We start from the raw sequence: 10,000 nt of genomic DNA, 5'->3' as shown, positions 1-10,000 counted from the left end.
ATATCGCAAAACATGCATCAAATTATTTTCCCTAAAAGTGGATACTATAGTGTGCTAGTATGTGCGCGATAACCTCATCTTATATACACATATTGCAAAATATTTCATTATTTTTTCCAAACAATGGATACTACAGTGTGAGCAAATGCATGAGAATCTTATTCCACCTCCTTGTCTTGCATCGCTGCCCAGCCAAAACATGTAAACCATTTGATAACACTAATATAACACTACATGAGAGACATATTCGGTTGATTTATCCGGTAACTATGATTACTTATCTGAAAGTAAAAGCAAAAAATGAAACATTTTGAAAAAAAAACTAGAATCAAGGGATACAAATCTTGAAATCTTCTTCGGTTTAAATTCGTAGAAAAGGGGGGGGAAAGAGAAAAAAATAAAGATCTAATGTCAAATCCCTACAGGGGGGGACCTAAACCGGAGGTGTTGTACCTATACACAATAGACTGCCATACAGACACATAGGAAGCAGATATCGAGAATCATCTGCTTGTTAATTATTCAAAACAAAAATGAGTCATTTATATTAATCCAGCTTCACTGTTTCACTTAAAGGCAATTTCACTTTAAGGCACTTGTAGCTGACGAGTTTCTGAAGTACTCTTTCCCCAGCTTCATGAGGGTCTTTTACAGAGAAACAAGTACAAAACCTCGCAACCAGAGTAGGATGTTTGACCAAAATGACTCTTCAACAATAGCGCCAGCTAACGCAAGACCCTGCAGAATACTTCCTAACATTTACTTTGCAAATGCATGCTGCCTCACAAACAAAGTGCACGAACATGACGTTATAATGAAAAAAAATACTGTAGATATTGCAGTAATCACAAAATTATGGTTGAAGAACAATATATGTAACCTCGGAGCCGTACAAGGGTACCACTCATTCAACAAAATTAGAAAGCGGTGGCGGCGTTGTTATTTTCATCAAAGATACAGCCCCTTGCAACACTATAAAATACATCATTCCACCAAAAGACGACCTTGAAACATTCTGGCTCGCAGCTCAACCCACCTGGTTGCCTCGTGAACTCCGTGTGCTGTTAATATGAGGGATATATTTCCCACCGAGGGCACCTACGGAAGAAACTCTCAGTAATATAACAAAATCATAACAAAGAACATTTATATGTAAGTTCAGCTCTCCTTCCCCCTTTTGGCAATAGTGATTACCTGTCGCTGCTTTGGGTACTAAAGAAATACCAGACACCCACGCAATGAAAGGATCAGAACTCATAAAATATGCGAGTTCGGATCATGGATCACACATCATGACTGGACCGATGTTCTCAACGCCCCTATTCGAATGCTAAATCTCAACTATTCTATAAATGGGTAAGGAATCAAGTTGACAACTGCTTTCCCTTAAAAAGAACATCAATTCACCATCAGGATAAACCATGGGTCACCAACAGGATCAAAGACCTTAACGTGGTAAGACAAAAAAACATACAAAACAAGCAACATTGATGCTACAAAGTACTTAGCGAAAAAAGATAAGACAAGAGATAAGCTCGTCTACGGAAAAAATATCTTATGGAAATAATTGATAAAATCATTGAAGCAAATCCCCAACTCATGGTACAGCCACATTAGGAATATAATTGGTTATAAAAGAAGAGGCAGTTACCTTTAAAGACTTTTAAGAGACTTTTAAGAGACATCTTTCAAATCAGCGAAATTGCCGATTCGCCAAAGAACGCTGCTAACAACTGTCACTTTGTTAACATCAAGCTACTCCCACCACTACAACCAACAAAGCTGCCAGCTTACCCTCGCGCCCTCTCCAAGTAATCGTAAGTGAATACGAAGAAGAAAAAGAAATAAAAAGCATAAAGGAAATCTGGGACTAATATGCGATTACTACGAGAATTCGCTCCCAAGCACACCATCCCCCTATGTGACATCTTTAATAGTTCAGTCACATGTCCCGACAATACTTTCAGAATGCCAGATGGTACCAAGTCCACTTTTCTTCAGCTTTTCGGTGGTCCATACATGGCTCTCGTAATCTCGAAGACAGCTGATAACTCGTTTTATCATTTGACTGACAGATAACAGTATTGCACAATATAGTTCTTCATGGGAAAGTGCTTGTTTTGCTAACTTATCCACCTTATCACAGGTTGATATTCATATATGAGAAGGTATCCAGTATAGTGACTCTTGTATACTCTGCTCGGACAGGCTAGCAATTTGGTGAATTTAATAGATAGGGTATTTAGTCTGTTTCAGATAAGATTGATTTTTGCCAATTTTCACAAGACATGATTATCAAACAATGGGATATATACACGTATTCCTACAAATGAGGATGTAAATAGAAAAGTATTCATCAATGTCACTAAAATGGAAATAACAGAAGAGAAGGCTAAAGGAAAATGTTGACATAAATACTGCGTTCAATAAATACTATGTATTTATATGTATTTATATGGATGATTGTATATGTCAGAGTGAGTATGTGTGGGTGACATTATCAAAGTTTATGTGCATGTGAGTGAATGGTTATTGGGTGTTTTGTTAACAAAGTTGAATTATATAAGATAAGGTATATGTTATGAAATGGTCAGTTGACATTTTAAGTGACAACCAAGCTGATAATGTCAACCAGCTTGGGGTCCCAGGCTATTTGTGGCAGGGCTGTACGCCTGGAATCTCTGCCCATGACCACCTTGGGTTTGGGATAATATTCGTCCCAAACCCGCCGTGCCTTCGGAGAGTGCTTACCGCTCGGCCCGCTCCGTCGGCACGTCAGATACTAGTAAATAATAGTTCGGCACATTGGTTAAGCTTTGCCGGTCATTACAGCGTCGGTGGCGGTCCCTGGCGTTGCCTTGTTTTTAGAGTAAGGATTCGAGTCGCTCGTGAGCACCATAGTGATATCGCCTCTCTCTCTCTCTCTCTTTCGCTCTCGCTCTCTCTCTCTCTCTCTCTCTCTCTCTCTCTCTCTCTCTCTCTCTCTCTCTCTCTCTCTCTCTCTCTCTCTCTCTCTCTCTCTCTCTCTCTCTCTCTCTCTCTCTCTCTCTCTCTCTCTCTCTCTCTATCTCTATCTCTCTCTCTCTCTCTCTCTCTCTCTCTCTCTCTCTCTCCTCTCTATTTCTCTCTCTCCACAAGTATCTAATATTACTAATGGAACACATTTTTGATAATCAAACAATTGGAGTTTAGAATATCACAGAGAATTCTTTAAAAAAAATAATAATAAAGGTTTCCCATCGATCCAATTTCTTTGTATTTTGACCGGTGTCTAAAGTATTCCATTCTCCGCTGTTGGGCATCAAGCTGTTATTTGACATGGTATTTTCTTATTATATAATATCGTGAAATAATATCCTTATATTTTGAGTGTTGTCTTTAGTATCGAATAATTTCAACACTTGCATTCTATGATTTCAGCAGTCATTTTTTTTTACAGAAATTTTGATTTTTTGCCTTTACTTCCAGATTATTCATATTTACCGGATGAATTAACTGAATATGTTCGTCATGTAGTGTTATATTAGTGGCATCTGGCTTGTCATGGGTTGAAACGGGAAAAGATTATCACGAACATACACTCACATTGTAATATCCATTGTTGGCAAAATACTGATTTGATGATGTTAAACATTTTCCGATATATATATATATATATATATATATATATATATATATATATATATATATATATATATATATATATATGTGTGTGTGTGTGTGTGTGTGTGTGTGTGTGTGTGTGTGTGTGTGTGCATACATACATACATACATACACGCATATACACATACAAGATTGCTACACACATGGCCACACTGTAGTATCCATTGTTAGGAGAAATAATCATTTGATATGAAACATATTGTGATATAATCAGTATAGATAGCAATGGGTGTTCTCATGAAGAGAGTAAGGCACATATAAATACTTTCTTGATTGGACATACCTGAAAGATTTTTATTGCAATTGTGGCAGTGTCATTGAATGGGATCCATATACTTTGCAATCATTAACCGAGGGCAAGAAAATACAATATAGAAGACAATCTTTATTTCGAAAAATAGCACTGCGTCATCTTCTAATTCAGCGGTTCCCGACCTGTAGTTAGTTGCCAATGTTGCAGGACCCGATGCATCAGTAGGGGGCCTTTTATACGGACTGATAAGCCAGCAACCTTAGCGCTCTTTCATCTCGGCCTTTTAACTTATTACGTGCATTTTAAACACTTTCTCGGTGGATTCAGAAAAATGGTCGAGAATGAGAAGAAATTGATTAAAAAAAAGAAAAAAGAAAAAAAGAAGAAAAAACACACACACACACCCGTGTATGACTGTCCCACACACACAAATAAAAATCTTCCTTTCTATTTATCCATTAGCGTGGCATGACGACGGTATGTTACAGTGATATGGGCATTCCTGGACGATGGCACATTATTCCCGCGCTGTGCGTTCACGCGTGCAACGGCAACATGGGTATTGCCGTCCACATTGCTATAGAGGAGTCCGTAGTCCTTAATTAGAGCCACTAGAAGGATGAGGCACAGGCCGAGGAAAATGACTCCGAAGACGTCGTAGATTCCCATGGCCTCTGTGGAGAGAAATGAGAGATTGCATTAATTAAGTGCATTAAATCGGAAGTTGGACAGTAACAGTCGCACCTATTTATTTCGAGATTCTTTGTGATAACTTTTCATCCTATCAGAATATATATATACACAGTTTATACAACAGGTATCTCAGTTTCTTCTTCTTCCTGGACGTGTCAAAGAAAGTCCTTTCTGCAATATTCTTATCTATTTATCATGGATTATATTGGTTTCAAAAGTTATTGTGTTTAATCAGTGTCATCAAATGACTTTATTAATAGGCCGCATTGTGATGCAAGACAAGAAAACGGGAAGATTATCACACACACACACACACACACACACACACACACACACACACACACACACACACACACACACACACACACACACACACATACACACACACACACACACGCACGCACGCACACGCACACACACACACACACTCACTCTCGAGGATGTACTATCTGATCTCGCTCTAAGCTAATTGCAATGAAAATACAGAAGACTTCTTGAAATCGCCACCATCAGATCAGTGGTTCCCATCCTTTCCTACTCCGTGGCCCCCGAACTATATGTAATAATCTCCATGGACCCGGTCAATGTCTGCCATCTTTCCAGATTCAGCTATTACTAATCATAAATAGTGACAATGGTGTCAGTAGCTAGAGGACAAGAATACTACTTTTCAGGTAGATTCCAATTTACTGATATATGAGAGATAATCATATGTTGGTATTATAACCGAGATAAAATCAAGTTTAATCGGACGTCAGTTGGAGGAAGGGTTGTAGCACTAGAAAACCAAATCCCCATTCTGAAGCACTTTTTTATTATTTTATTCGAAACATAGCTGACGTGGGGCTTCCACGTCAACCTTTCGTCTATTATGTCACCGAGAAATTTAGTTTGGTTCTTTCTGGATAGTTTTCGTATCAGTTCTTAAGGTGTGCATATCCGGCGGATTTTTTAAAATATTTCTTTGGAATATGAAGTGGGATTTATCAATGTTTAAATTAGGTTTATTAGAATGAAACCATTCACTGACGTTGTAATTCAGCATTGGCTATTGAAACTAAGTAGGCTAGAGAGTTATGAGAGGCGTAAAGATTACTATCGTCAGCAAATAAAAGGAAGTTTAAGTGTTTGGTAGTGTTAGCAATATCATTTACATATAACAGAAATAGAAATGGGCCCAAAAAAGAACCTTGTGGTACTCCCATGTACATTTATTGCTGTTAGATTGGCTTCCGGCATGTTCAACAAATTGTAATCTGTTATCGAAATAGGAAGCTAACCATTGTTTTGCTGTCCTTCTGATGCCATAGTGCTCAAGTTTAATTAATAGAACATGATGATCTACCGTATCAAAGGCTTTAGATAAGACTATGCATACACCAATTATTTCGTCAAAAGCAGTATAGATATGACTTGTACGACCCGTAATAGCTTCCTCACTTGATTTGTTCTCCTGATGCCGTGTTGTGCTTTGGTCAATATCTTATTTTCTTCGCAAAAGGTTTCTAATCTGTAATATACACTAGACTGTGTGATGAATAGATTGTATATACATGCATGCGTCTGTGTAGGTAAATATTTTGTGGTGATACAGAATGGCACAGAAAAGTTTGCATAGTAATTAACGGTACATAAAATATGTTAACCACCATTATTTTAACCCATAGTTAGATCTTCATTTCCACCATTCCCATGCGTGCGCCTCTATCTGTCTGTCTACCATCTTTCCTACCTATCTATCTGTCTACCATCCTTCCTTCTTATCTATCAGTCTACCATCCTTCCTCCCTATCTATCTGTCTACCATCCTTCCTTCTTATCTTTCTGTCTACCATCCTTCCTTCCTATCTATCTGTCTACCATCCTTCCTTCCTATCTATCTGTCTACCATCCTTCCTTCCTATCTGTCTACCATCCTCCCTTCCTGTCTACCATCCTTCCTTCCAATCTGTCTGTCTACCATCCTTCCTTCCTATCTATCTGTCTACCATCCTTCCTTCCTATCTATCTACCATCCTTCCTATCTGTCTACCATCCTTCCTTCCTATCTATCTGTCTACCATCCTTCCTTCCTATCTATCTATCTACCATCCTTCCTATCTGTCTACCATCCTTCCTTCCTATCTATGTCTACCATCCTTCCTATCTGTCTACCATCCTTCCTTCCTATCTATCTACCATCCTTCCTATCTGTCTACCATCTTTCCTTCCTATCTATCTGTCTACCATCCTTCCTATCTATCTGTCTACCATCCTTCCTATCTGTCTACCATCCTTCCTTCCTATCTATCTGTCTACCATCCTTCCTTCCTATCTATCTGTCTACCATCCTTCCTATCTATCTGTCTACCATCCTTCCTATCTATCTGTCTACCATCCTTCCTATCTATCTGTCTACCATCCTTCCTTCCTATCTATCTGTCTACCATCCTTCCTATCTATCTGTCTACCATCCTTCCTTCTATCTGTCTACCATCCTTCCTTCCTATCTGTCTACCATCCTTCCTTCCTATCTGTCTACCATCCTTCCTTCCTATCTATCTGTCTACCATCCTTCCTATCTATCTGTCTACCATCCTTCCTATCTATCTGTCTACCATCCTTCCTATCTATCTGTCTACCATCCTTCCTATCTATCTGTCTACCATCCTTCCTATCTATCTGTCTACCATCCTTCCTATCTATCTGTCTACCATCCTTCCTATCTATCTGTCTACCATCCTTCCTATCTATCTGTCTACCATCCTTCCTTCCTATCTATCTGTCTACCATCCTTACTTCCTATCTATCTGTCTACCATCCTTCCTTCCTATCTATGTCTACCATCCTTCCTTCCTATCTATGTCTACCATCCCTCCTTCCTATCTATCTGTCTACCATCCCTTCTTCCCATCTATCTGTCTACCATCCTCCCTTCATATCTATGTCTACCATCCCTCCTTCCTATCTATCTGTCTACCATCCTTCCTACATACACATCTTTGTTTTTTTTTATATAATATTTCAGCCAAACAGATCGTTGCGCTTTTGTTCCTGTCGGATTCCTCTCACTCTCAAGATTCCACATATGTAGAAATTACGGCTGGGAAGCTCTCCCATTGATGACAATTTAGGCTCCAATAGCAGGGGAGGGCATGAGAGGTACCAGGGAAATAGCGGGGTAAGATGCGAGTTATATAATCAGAATCAGTCACTTTATCGTCAAATGCACCATGGGGGAAGCCGCCCAGGAAATCAAAAATTCCTCCGCGTATTCACGGCAGGAGAGAGCGTCGGATGCACTTGGCGGTTGGTGGCCGTACGTTATTTACTGCCGTGGATACGTGGGGCCCTGCAATAGACAATATGGCGACTGATTCTGGGTATATTATTCATATTTTACCCTGCAGTTTCCCTGGTACCTTTCATGCCCTCCCCTGCTATCGGGGCCAAGAATGTGGTTGGTTTCCACGCAATGGTTTCTATATATTTGGAAACTAGAGAGTGAGAAGAATCCAGCATATATATATATATATATATATATATATATATATATATATATATATATATATATATATGTGTGTGTGTGTGTGTGTGTGTGTGTGTGTGTGTGTGTGTGTGTGTGTGTGTGTGTGTGTATGTATATATATATATATATATATATATATATATATATATATATATATATATATGTGTGTGTGTGTGTGTGTGTGTGTGTGTGTGTGTGTGTGTGTGTGTGTAGATGTGTATACATATATGTAATATATATATAATATATATTATATGTTATATATATATATGTATATATGTATATATATATATATATATATATATATATATATATATATATATATATATATATATATATATATATTATACACAAACACACACACACACACACATATATATATATATATATATATATATATATATATATATATATATATATATATATATATATAATGCATATATATATATATATATATATATATATATATATATATATATATATATATATATATATATATATATATATATATGTATGTATGCATGTATGTATACATATACACATATATATATCACTGTCAATCCTTAATGTGAGCGATTTCGTCACGTTTCCTTGGCTGAAAACAACGGGAACCTTTCACCCACACCTACCTGGTGCAATCAGCCAACCCATATTCTGCTCTCTTGTTCCCTTCAAATACGACACTTGACTCGGTTTCTGTAGTGTCACTCACAATATCAGACCAGCAAGTGAACTTTCAGATGCCGCACGTTCACCCTGTATTAAAGTGCGACAGAACGTTTCGGGAAGGTTGTCAAACGAATATTTGAAAGGGGCCAAACTGTCGTACCCGTAGGACAACGTATACTTTCCTTTTTGCATTTGGAATTCTTTTTGTTCAGATGTATGTGCTACGACAGGATATTTAAATATATAAACATGCGCACGTTGAATGAAGGTGATTGTATATTATATTTATAAGAAATCCCGTATTATGAAATCATACGTCTGTTGGTAACTGCCGATGTCCGCCTAAACCCAACGTAAGGGGTAACAGAGATAATATAAATCTCTATGATAATTCGTAGGGCACTGATAAGCGTTCTACGAATTATCTGTGTGTGTGTGTGTGTATGTGTGTGTATGTGTGTGTGTGTGTGTGTGTGTGTGTGTGTGTGTGTGTGTGTGTGTGTGTGTGTGTGTGTGTGTGTGTGTGTGTGTGTGTGTGTGTGTGTGTGTGTGTGTGTGTGTGTGTGTGTGTGTGTGTGTGTGTGGGTGTATGTGTTTATGTGTGTGCGAAAGTGTGAATGTGTCTATGTGTGTGTATGTGTGAGTGTATGTGTGTGAATGTATGTATGTGTGTGCGAATGTGTGTATGTGAATGTGTGTATGTGTGTGAATGTGTGTATGTGAATGTGTGTATGTGTGTGAGTGTGTGTGTGTGAATGTGTGTGTTTGTGTGTGAGTGTGAATGTGTGTGTGTGTGTGTGTGTGTGTGTTAATGTGTGCGTATGTGTGTGTGTGAATGTGTGTGTGTGTTAGTGTGAATGTATGTGTGTTAGTGTGAATGTGTGTGTGTGTGTGTGTATGTGTCTGTGTGATTGTGTGTGTGTGTGAATGTGTTTCTGTGTGTGTGTATGTGTGTGTGTGAATGTGTGTGTGTGTGTGTGTGTGTGTGTGTGTGTGTGTGTGTGTGTGTGTGTCTCTGAATGTGTGTGTGTGTGTATGTGTGTGCGTGTGTGTGTATGTGTGTGTGTGAATGTGTGTGTGTGTGTGTGTGTGTGTGTGTGTGTGTGTGTGTGTGTGTGTGTGTGTGATTGTGTGTGTGTCTGTGTGATTGTGTGTGTGTGTGAATGTGTTTATGTGTGTGCGAATGTGTGAATGTGTATATGTGTGTGTGTGT

The sequence above is a fragment of the Penaeus vannamei genome, chromosome 31 (assembly GCF_042767895.1).
Source record: "Penaeus vannamei isolate JL-2024 chromosome 31, ASM4276789v1, whole genome shotgun sequence".
Classification (NCBI taxonomy): domain Eukaryota; kingdom Metazoa; phylum Arthropoda; class Malacostraca; order Decapoda; family Penaeidae; genus Penaeus; species Penaeus vannamei.
Note: the sequence above shows the minus strand (reverse complement) of the source record.